The sequence below is a fragment of the Paramacrobiotus metropolitanus genome, unplaced genomic scaffold, assembly GCF_019649055.1.
Source record: "Paramacrobiotus metropolitanus isolate TYO unplaced genomic scaffold, Prichtersi_v1.0 Parri_scaffold0000152, whole genome shotgun sequence".
Lineage (NCBI taxonomy): Eukaryota > Metazoa > Tardigrada > Eutardigrada > Parachela > Macrobiotidae > Paramacrobiotus > Paramacrobiotus metropolitanus.
This window is the reverse complement of record NW_026570372.1, coordinates 9,083-21,179: the sequence shown is the minus strand read 5'-3', so window position 1 is coordinate 21,179 and position 12,097 is coordinate 9,083. Positions and strand designations below refer to the sequence as shown.

General features: G+C 40.2%; 1 long non-coding RNA gene across 1 annotated transcript; it reads right to left on the bottom strand.

Annotated features, from left to right (window-relative positions):
* Nucleotides 1–4,550: 4,550 nt before the first annotated feature.
* Nucleotides 4,551–6,955, bottom strand: LOC129599690 (uncharacterized). The gene is made up of 3 exons (XR_008691947.1): nt 5,779–6,955; nt 5,636–5,696; nt 4,551–4,846 (listed from the first exon to the last, which is right to left on the bottom strand). It is a non-coding gene; the product is annotated as an uncharacterized LOC129599690 (long non-coding RNA).
* Nucleotides 6,956–12,097: the final 5,142 nt, after the last annotated feature.

Below are 12,097 nucleotides of genomic sequence, written 5' to 3'. Positions count from 1 at the left end.
TTGTAGTTTTTCAAATCTGCGTGGCCCGGTACACGGGTACCAAATTCGTGTACATGAACAAAAACTTTCACCTTCGCTCACTCCCAAACACATTTTTGCTTTGTTTTATGACATTTTGCAGCTAGATGATTCCTATACATTGGCGTAAAAACCGTTTGTGCGCGTAACATTAGGTTCGGGAGTTATGGCTGCAAGAAAATTCCATAAAGTTTAAATCTATTCGAGCGTACCAAAAGTCTCCTTATGTACCGATCTCCCTCAAATTTGGTACGTAAACGCACATACACATGAAGATTGTCTTTGTCGAACCACCTTTCTGACATTGTTTTCTCATTTTAAAATGAATTTACAAAAATTTGAAATTCTTTTTAAAATTTGAAAAAATGGTGCAACTCTGATTCGGTGTAAAAACAATCTTCATAGTGCTCATATTGCCATGCATTTATGTGCAAAATTTAAAGAAGATCGGTCGTTCCATAATGAGACTTTTGGTATAATGAGCATCTGAACTTTTCGGAATTTTTTTTGCGACCATAACCCCCGAACCGGATGTTGCGCGCACAACGGTTTTCACGCCAATGTATACAAATCATTCTAGCGGCAGAATGTCATAAAACAAAGTAGAAATGTGTTTGGGAGTGCTCGAAAGTAAAAGTTTTCGCATGTACGCAAATTTAGTATCGTGTACCGGGCCACTTCCATTAATATCATTGCGTTACTAACTGAATGCAATAATATTGTTGAATGAAGGTTGAATGCTATGCAACCTTTGTTATTGGCCATTTCGGGCCAAAGATGGGCTGAACATCAATAAAATTAATGCAGTTTTATTACAAGCGACGAATGAAATTCTCTGGGTGGGAAAAATGTGGTGTTTGACAGAGTTTTTGATGGCATGTTGGAAGTGTACTGAGTGTGACACTGAAGGAGGTTAGCAAAGTTGCTACCGGACCGAATACCGGACTACCACGTCAGTCTTGCGCGTTATAAATCCGAGAAGATATGTACGCCTGATATTTTAGTGCATGCCGGTGCCATTGCGCAATGTGGACAGATGTGCATATCTCTTTACGTCAGCACTTTTAATATAAGCATCACGGTAACGACATTGAAGTCCTAATTGTACAGTACATAAGTGCCACACCATACGATAACGACCTTGCTATAATTCGTCGGTTTATGCGTATTAGAATGGCAAGGTTATGTGACAGATTCCAGGCGGTAGCCGAATCGTAGACCAGTCTAGCTGCAGAAGTACGTATACAGAACGACTGACTTGTGAGATCAGTCGTAGACTCGGAGTGTACAGGTCTGAAAGAGGCTACGAGCATGGCAAATTAAATTTGAGAAATGTGTTTGGGAGGCTGGTATTTAGTTTGCCATGGTACCGTATAACAAATTATATACAATAGAAGTACATATTGCCGTATGCGATCTTTAATATGTGTCATCACCTGAGCTTCCCCGGACCGCGTAATTCTGATGATAGATCCATAGTAAAATGATAAAAATTACAAGTACTTGGTTGTTAAAAAAAACATCTTCATGTAAAAACTAATGACCGCAACACAGCACGCAGTGTAGCCTGTGTATACTTCACAATTAACGTGCCGGTAATTTTGTTACAAAAATCGGTTGAAAAGCTGAAATACTCGTATCAGTCAGTATTTGCTAACAACGCCAGTAAATTTAGTTCATGCAGGAATCAGCATGGATAATGTAATTGGTGTTTATAAGTACCCCCTCCCACCCACGTTTATTATTGGATATTCGCGTTTCGCTTCTGGTGACAACACCGGTTTAACTGACAGTATTCTCAGGAAATCTCAGCAAAGTGGCAGAGGCAACTCAAATTAAACCGTTAGCCCTGCTGGTGAACAGGACAATCATAAGACACAGTACTTACACAACGACAGTTTGGCTGACATCATGGCGTTTCGGCATACCAGTAGTTAGGTCTCTCGTTCACCCAATGGACTCTGTGCACTGGGCAGTAGTGACACAGCTCGGTCACGGGTATTCCTACTTCGCGGACATGGACGGACGTGGACGGACGGACGGACGGACGGCTGGACAGGACGGACATTGGATGGACGAGGACAAAATGGAGGACGGACACTGGATGGTCAAGGACATGGACAGTGGACGTGTGGTGGGCAGATACGTACGAATCTTAATTTTTCTTATTTGCGATTTGAACTACAAAGGACATACCAAGTTTTTCCCCATGTTGCCGGGTTGCCATTTGGAGTTAAACAACAACGATACATTGTTTTTTTTAAGAACGTATTGTCCGAGTTATCTAAGAGCCAATGAACTTTAACTATTAATGAAGAACTAGCCTAACAAAAGATCGCGAAGCCGGTGCTATTTCGATCCGACTAACCGCAGTATTCCCTCAAAAATCAGTTCTTTCACTGCCACTTCTCTCCTCATCAACTCTTTTTAATATATTTAGTGATATTTAGTGCAAATAGTGTACTCGTACAATGTGTCTATCTGTCGGTATATCTGTAACTACGCCATGTATGTAAGTTTATAATGTAAAAGGTACCAATAATACTAAAGACTACTGCTCACAAGCCAAATGGAACAATACTTGCAGTTGTTAGCAAGACTTTTATCATTGTTCACCTGCACAACCGGAAATAGCCATAAGACCGGTTTCACTATTGTTTATCGATCTTTATTTTGAATCGTTCATCTAGTATGGTCGTCGACGAACGGAAGCAAAATTAGTGAGATACATAATTTCGTCAATGATGCGCTAGTACGAGTACCCTGGGTACAATTGTACTTACTAGTAGGTGTAAGTGTCTATAATTACATTTATACGATATTTATATCTGCCGTATATTGCTGTACAACCACAACAATTATGTAAAAACAAATTTTAATATTGTTTCTTATTACTAATCCGTAATTCAGATAGACACAAGTCGTAGTATCAGTACTGTACAGTTATTGTGTACCGTACTATTGCGTCTGTTCTTGTACGAATAAATGCAGTACCCTACGTCGCTTCTTTAATTTTGAAAAAAGCCGCGGTAATATGCAAATGCCTAACTGAATATTTGCTTTCGTTTTAGATGAGGACTGCGCAAATTAATCCTCAACTAAACCGAGATGAGGACTGAGCAATCCTCTTTAGCAAACAAACTCCTAATGTTCACATAAAATGAACAGTCTCTCTACCTGAATAATTATTATGATGCTACGAATTTCTACAAGCAAGTGGAAATGTGTCGAAAACCAAATAATTTGCACGATATGATTGCAGGCACCGGCAAATTTGTAAGTAATAACCTTCATTGTGACCTCTGTTTATATACGAAAGCTATTTTGTTATGTTTTTGTAATTGATAGTTCATTGTCCGCTGCTTTGCTGACAGTGGAATTTGTTACATCACGCTGTACAAATTGATTAATTACGTGGTTAGCAATGTCCGTTCAGTGGTCGCACCCTTTAATCTTCCCAGTTTTAGTGGTGAAGGGGTCATCCATAATTGCTTAGCATTGCCAAAGAGAATGTAGTTTGTACGTTAAACTTAAAAATAAAATAATTTTTTGAGCAATGATTTTTAGAAAATGTTTGTTTCTAGTGCATAATTGCTTCTAAGAAGTACGGCAATATTCTGCACCGCTCCATGAAGAGCGAATTTCCAAATTTACGTTAGCGTTGTATGATTGTGATGAATGGTGATGATCTTGTGTTTATCAGGAGACGACTAAAATACGAGTAATTCATCTTGAGAATTTATTTTCTTTACGACGAATGCAGATTTGTATTTGCAGTGGTCGATATGAACGACAGAATAGTGGTCACGAAAACGGCAAACATGAGCACTACTACACTAACGGGCATAACGGAGTGGCAAAGCACGAGGAACACGAGGAATACCACCGGATCAGCGGCAGAACGCAGGTGCGCGATGCCGATACAAAGCCATGGACAATGTGCAAGTCAGCCCGACAAACGCGGTGAATGCGTGGAAACAGGGATTGCCGGTGCGCCCGCCGAGTGATGATGAGCATGAGCATGACGAAGACGCATGGAATGGTATGTCCGTTTTTTCCCGCGATTTAACGGGGCGAAGATTTTAGCGGCAAACGTTTCTTGTAGAACTTTATTATTTTCCTGAATTGTGTTAGAATTTATTGTATTTTCATTTCATATGGGTTTTGATTTCCGCGCTAGGGTTGAATAAAAATTTTGGCAGTAGAATTTTACTGAACAACTAAATTTTTACTATACCACTGAACCTTAACTAAATTTACCGAATTTTTTTATTGTTCTGCGAAATTGTGTTGAAAACTGGTAATTATTTTTATGCGGTTTTTTGATTTTGCAGAGCCGGAGAAAACAACGCATCCAGGCGTAACCAGTCCGACCCTGTCCAGCGCTACCCTCGTCAGAAATGTTATATAGTTTAATGATTACTTTTCAATTAGCCTTAGATATTACAGATTACCTCCTCTTTTATATAAAACTTACCAATATGAAACATTTAGATATGGATATCAGATACCATTTTGTATTTATTTTGGCATATACGACATAACAAGTTTTGCATAAAAAACCAGCATCCGAGACATACTTTCTCATGAAAACACCAACATAATTAAATACAAAAATAGATTTCGATAATGCGCCAGAAGCATAAACGGAAAACTGACAAGAATGATAGAAATTACAAACGAACCAGCATGGATAGCATTAGCGACTACTAAATGCACAAGTTAATTATCGCGACGATGGCAAGCACAATTGTGGATGTCGACATCCACGCACTTCTCGAAGGATTCGCGTCTGGCCAAGGACCGGGAGAGCAGTACTCCATCTGCCCTGCAAAACATTTAAATTTTAAACCATCAGCACGGTTGACTTATTTACTATATGATATTTTCAGCTGCACGATAACTGCATTCAAGTTTTACATGAACCCAACAGATGCTGCATTTCAGATCTACTGCATTCAAGTACGGTCATTCGCTATAGAAAAGCGCTGCGTGATAGGACTTTTAATACACCAGCAACAAAATTACTATGCATGGCGACATGCAATTTTCAAACAAAAAATCCTAAATTAAGAATTATTGTTTTTGTTAACAGAGCATTTTGCCAATAAAATAAAACGAATGGAAAAATCGACACTTTGATATAAAAATTCTGTATTGTCTTCACGAGCCAGCTGCAATGGTCAGGACAGTGCAGCAACAACGCATTAAATACATTATTTATTATTTTTTAAAAATTTATTATTTGGAAGAGATTCAAAAAAATGGCAAAAACAAATTTATGGAAAATTATGCTCTTTATATACGCACCGCCAATTACGCACTGACCGCCACTTTTGAAACAGGCATATCGACAAGCAATAAGCGACAAAAAAGACGTGCATGTCGACATGCAAATAAGCGATTAGAAAGATTTAAATCAACATAAATTTAATAAGTACGTTGAACTTGTCGCTGCTGCACTTTAAATACCTTATGAAAAATTCTTTAAAAAAGATCTAGTATCTGCTCGTTTTTTATGCTTAAGGTAACAAAAAGGACTAATATTCCCCTTAAAGCGAAATTCGTTTTATTGTTTTGTATCTAAAAATAGCGCTCCACTACACAACTGGTTTACCTGTTGCTTTACTGCATGTCTTCATGCACATTTGTCCAGCTGAGCACTGCCTCCTGAGGATCTGGAAATAAAAGCGCACAGAATATTTCGACACGTACTATCTTTTTGATGCGTAAATTGGAAACTATTCGATCAGCTCTTACCCTAGAACTAGTCCAAAATTGCTGTGGGTCCTCGCAGCATTGCAGGCTGGATTGGAGGTCGCACTTTCTTCCACAAACATGCCGTGCGTCACAGTTCCACGCATAATAATCAACACTAGCAGTGTTTGTATTAATGTTTTAGAACGAAATCTGACTGTCGACAGCCACCAAACAAAACAACGTCAAAGATCCAAACAAAATTCTAAGAAATCGTTTTGAAAGCTGTTATAAAACAGTCGAGAAATCCCGTTTCCGAAACTAGCTGGCAAAATCAAATTGGGCGCAACGGCGCTGAACGTAAACTAGTGGTGAACAATGAAACTGCTCCACAGCCAATCATGAGCAGCATAAAAGGAGCTTTTAGTGACCATAGTCTGTAGCCAAAGTACTGAAGCAACCCCGCGTGCAGTTTCACACATTCGAGCGATGCCATTAACGCTTTGCCTCCAAATTGTCACGTTAGCGCCGTTTGATTTGAGAAATTTTTTCATTTTTGCAATTTTTCTTTTTGAGAACAATTCTTGACAGACGACCGATCCTTTAAAGGATCGATTTTTGTTTTTGCATAGAAATTGTGATTTTGATAACAAATTACATAACAAGGTTTCGTAGAAGAACTTTAATGCTCTGTATAACGGCGACACAGATTTGAAAAGATTTTGAGGTTTAAAAAGACGATCAATGTCGGTCGGCCGACAAAGGTTAAATGAAATATCTTGATGTTGGCACTGTTATAATATGCCTTTAGCAGTGATAACTTTAATCTGATTAACAAGCAGCGATTTTTGGAGAAGGTATTCTTGGGAATACAGGAAACATTCAATTCTATAGAAAAAAATCGGCTCTATTAAGTACTATTTTTTGCAACGGGGTAAGTATTGTCATTTTTTGGTAATAACGATTTAAATTTAGTATTGCAGAACGTTCGCGCGCACATGGAAAATACCGCCCATGTGCTTGTGAAGATACCGATCTTCGCCAGCGCTGATCGACGCGGACACGAGTTTCGAATAAATTTTGTAACTTCGATACGTTCTCATATTGATATAAATCATTACATAGGATCTGCTGCTAAAATCATGCCGTCGGCACATTTTATGATAAACGTCTTAACATCTGAGGTATGTTGATACGGTTTATAACAAACTTTTTGACGAGGGCTAGCAGTTCCGGCCAGAATCAGGGGCTGCAGGCGCGGGTTTTAGTTGCTGTTATTCACGGTTTCGAAGGTGTGAGGCTGACGATTGTGCTGTTAATTGCAGCTGATGAAACGGAAATTTCTTTTGATCCTGGCGATATCATTACGCAAGTCGACAAAATCGATCCAGGTAAAAATTTCACATTTTTTTGGATATGTTGAGTTGTGTACGAGATTTTCGGAGGATTTGCTTTTCTTTCAAAATTGTATTAAAAAATATCAATTTATTTATTGTTGTTAAAAATTTTAATATAATTTGTCGTTAAATTTTTTAGTATTCTTTTTTTACTAAATTTTGGTTTTCCGGTTTTTTCGTTATTTCCTTTTATTCAAATTGCAGTAAAAAGTTTTGGATTTGTTCCAGTGTGAAATCTGTGTCAGCAGTTTGTCTGTTGTCAGTTAATTTGATAGTATTAAGTTTTACTGGATTTCGGGTTTTTGTATAGGTTGGTATCAAGGATTGGCACCCAGTGGCCAGTACGGATTATTCCCGGCGAATAATGTGGAAATGCTAACATAGATTTACGTCAACTGGCTTCGTCATAGTCACTATTATGCGGCTTTTGCGCTATATTTCGCCGGATTCATCTTGGACCTTCTTTTTTGATTTGTTCCTGTGCCTCGTTTTGATTTTGGGACCATGTTTTTTTGCTTGTTTGCACTTTGACGTTTAGAACGTTATGCGACAGGATTTGCGTGTGCTTCTGGCAGTTCTTGTCACGGATTTACATTTGGCTTCAATAATTTAAACATTTTTTTCGGCCTTTATTCACCAGTTTTGATGTGTACATTGCCATTTTTTACTTTTTTATCCCTGCGCTGAACACGCGGTTGCTGGTTGTGCGTGGAGGATTTGTTTGGTTTGGAATGACTTTTTGGTGTGATTTGTATTTTGTAGAAAACAAATTTGGCAGGCTTGCATGGCAGCTTTTGCTGGGAAATCTTTTGCAGATGTTTTGATTGAGCGAGTTCGTAATAAATGGAAAGAAACTACATACATGTATAAGAATTGAAGGTTGTTCCGATAACGTACACCCAAACACAATATGACTGGCATAAGATGATAAAATTACTTTCAGTAATCACATTCACATTAAAAAATTAGTAATCACATTCATTCTGTAACTTATGAAAGTTTCCCGGCATATTTCTAATACCCACAAATAAATATGATCAAAACTTAATCGTTTCTCTTATACGCGTTAATTAGTTTTCAGCTACACACGTTTTCTAAGTGTACATGGCTGTTTCCGTAGCCGCTATAAAGCCATTTTTTAACAACTTCTGCCTGCCTGTTCTGTGCGAACTGCTAACAAGAAGACTTTCGCGGAAGTCTGAACACCTTGTTCCGAAAGTTAATTGTAAAGAAACAATGACACGCTTGTCACGTACACGGCACTTGACGAATTATGAGCTGTTCGTATTGTACATTGTGGTGGATCTGGCCACTCGTTTACCATACTTACGGCAATTAGTCGTTGTATTTCATTATTAATAATGACAATCAAAATGGCAGCACAAATTGGCAACCCGGCAACATGGAGATCTAATGCTAGATCCAACTGTGATCCAGATACGGCGACCTAAACGGAATAGATCCCGTGGAGCGAGCAATGCGATATGTATTGCGAGCTATGCGGAAACGCAAGACGTCGCACCGCTAATTGCTAACTTTAATAATATTGAAAGTTCCGACAACAGAAAATCAATACTGATCGGCACAGCTCGATCGTCAATCGTGGAGCCAAATTCAAAGTGTGCAGCACGTGCTATGCCGCGCCCACTGACACAACTTAAGCCAATCAGAGCGAGACACAACACAGACCGTAATCCAAAGGCGTAGCGCCTAGCGCCACGGACGTGAACGCTAGTGAAGCCTCGTCTCACATGCCTCTGGGGGATGCCGAGCTCCGTTGAGGCTGGACACACTCCCGAATCCACGAAAAGACGGTCGCCGGTGTCTGTGCATGCTCGAAAACATCTAATTCTCTTATTCCGTTTATCACATCAATTCCAAATACACAATGTGAATTAAAGAGATCTGTATCAAAATACTATTCCATATCAATTCTAATACAAAACAGATCAACAGTTAAAAGATCAACAAAAGTATTAATCAAATGTAGACTAGGATCCTCCATTTCTGACTCGTAAAGGTCACAGGTCCTGTCCACCGTTTTCAGCACTTTGGCTCATTCCGCTCTGTTGAGCAATCCCGCGCATATGTAAAGCGACTTCATCACAATCCACTTGAGAATCAGGTGCGTATCAATGTACGACTTTAGAAATACTGCTTCATCTTTGGAATAAGGTGCGTATCAATCGTACGACTTAAAAATGAGATCCAATAAAGGTCATGGAGGGACGTCAATAAAGACAAGCGTAGTTCGCTTCCTCCCTGGTAAAGGTCATCCTTTGTTGAGGTGATCCGGGATGTGCGACTCGTTTGGGTTAATGGTCCCAAAAGGTCATGCGACTTAAATTCTAATACGGTGACTCTCTTGGGCGGTAATAATCCCAAAGGTCATCCAACTTCTCTTCAAACTTCGATTAAAGGTCATGGAGGAACTTAGCCAATTATCTGCGGCCTTCAAGCATTTCTTTGCTTGCCTCCCTGGTAAAATTTTCAGGTTGACCTTTCCGTCGCACATCCAACTTCAATATGCCTCGAGCGGCCAGAGTGCCGGCAAGGTTTACCGTAACATCTCTGATGGGGCCGGCCAACTACCGCATCAAATTTACCCCATGAATTTCCACTTAACATCTTTCACTCTTGTTCGCCGCTTGTGGCCAGTCTTCGTCTCGAGAGATCCGGCTGAATTTCCGTAGTTTCTCTCGTTAAGTTCTGACACTGAATCGCTTAGAGATGGCCGGCATTGTTTACCGTAGCAACTCTAATGAGGCCGGCTAGCTGCCGCATTAAGTTCACCCCATTAAAATTCCACCTGTTGTCTTTCTCTTTTTCGCCGCTTGTAACCCTCTTTCGTATTCAAGAGATCCGGCTTGATTACCGTAGTTTCTCTTGTGAATTTATAACACTGAATCGCTTAGAGGGAGAGCCGGCTAACTGCCGCAACAACTCCATTGGGGCCGGCTTTAAAGACCGAATCAATTTCAACCCCAAAAACTTTCCACATGATTTCTTTCTTCTGATTCTGTGCTATAAATGCTGAAAACAACAATTACACGAATGCAGTTTAAGTTAACATGTTACGTGACCTTTATACTTAACCATGATATTCGCTTCTGATGACCTTTCGTGACCTTTTTCGTTAAATCATTAAGCTCAATTGCTTCATTCTAACGCGGTGACCTTTTACGTTTTGTCGTTTACGCCAGTTCAAGTGCTCCGTCGTTAATCAAACATTCAACAGAGTTTCTGATTTACTTCCCATCCTTTCCGATATTCAGTTTGAACATTTCAAAGTCAGACAGCCATGCAGTTTAAAAGGTCATTCAACGTCACTGCGTTTGTTCCGACGATAATATCCATGGCCGCATCAGTTATGGCCGCCCCCACGAATTTTTATTGTTGTGCCCCGGTAGTATGTACACCGGTATGTTTTTCGCTGGTATACCGCTAGCATCCGGTTTCTGGGGGGATAATGCCGAGTCCGTTGGGTCCATTTCCTGGCTCTCTGTTTCAACAATCTTCAACTTCGCCAACGATCCGGATGATGACTGGGCCGATTTCGGCTGATTATTCTTCTCTTCTTGCGGCAAGGTCTCGTGACTTTTCGGTTTCTCCGTTCAGGTAGCCTCTATCAAGGATTTCTGAAACACTTGACGCGCCGAATCGGTTTCCGCATCTGCTGGCGCTTTTTCCATGGGGAGCATGCCCTTTTCCTTCTCCCCTTCTTCCGACATTTCATGGTCTTTCAGTTGTTCCGTAGACGCGGAACTCTCTTGACCTTTAGGTTGCGCTTCCTCTTTCACGGTTCCAGACGTCTCTTGATCTTTAGACTGTTCGTCTTTTTCTGACCAAGTCCCGTGACCTTTCAGTTGGTCTGTCACTTGACGTTTCAGTTGACACTTGGTTCACTTGACATTTGACCTTTAAGTTTATTTGCGCTTGACCTTTGGTTCGTTAGTCACTTGACCTTATGGTTTTCGGTGATCCGACTTCACAATCTCATCTGATGACCTTTTATTTTTGCTGATCTAGATCTTTCGTGACCTTTTGGCTGTTCCATTTGGATTTCTGCCGGAGTCTCTTAACCTTTTGATTTACCTTCTTCCGGTTTTGCTTCAATCGACGTTTGCACATCATTTTGTACTTCAGTCAGAGTTCGATGACCTTTCGATTGGACGATAATTTCTGAAGATTCCGGACTTTCGTGACCTTTTTGTTGTTTCATTTGAATTTCGGTCGGAGTATCTCGACTTTTCGATGACCTTTCGCTTCTCTCGTATGATTCAGTCCGAGTCTGATGACCTTTCGACTGGAGGACCTTTCTGTTGACTTTTCATCCATGATGACCTTTCTGACGTCTGTTTCGATGACCTTTTAACGTTTTTGATGACTTTTCGTCAGAGTTTGGTGACCTTTCGACTAACATCGAACACGATAACGATTAGCAGGTTTGTGGCGTATGACCTTTACACCTTCCCAACTCCTATTTTTAGTGAAGTAAAAACCCCTTATTCGTATTTATGTGGGTTAATTTTCTTTGCGTCCTTTAGTTATCCGATCAAGGAGTTCTTTGTCGGCCGCATCTTCAACTTCACCTTTCTGGGTCAACAATTCTGTAGGAGTCAGTTTCTTTTTCTTCTGTTTGACCTTTCGGTCATCGATTGCTTTTGCTATGTCGCGGCCCAATTGTACAGCTTTCGATTTGACCGCTTCTATCTCCTCTTTTCTTTTTCTTATGAGGTCATTCTCATTGCCGGTAGCAGTGCGTGGTTCGAAAAAGTTCGGATCGCGCTCTGATATCTCGGCGCCTGTCTGCTGTTTCAAAAGGTCGTCGGTGTCTCTGGTAGCAGTGCGTGGTTCAAAAGAGTCCTGCTACTTTAGAACCTGATTCGGTCTCCTTTTCCAGTGACCTTTCTGCCAAATTTCCAGCTTCTGCGTTTAACTTAATTGTAACTGCTGTTTCGAAATCTTTATCCTCTTTCCTCGGT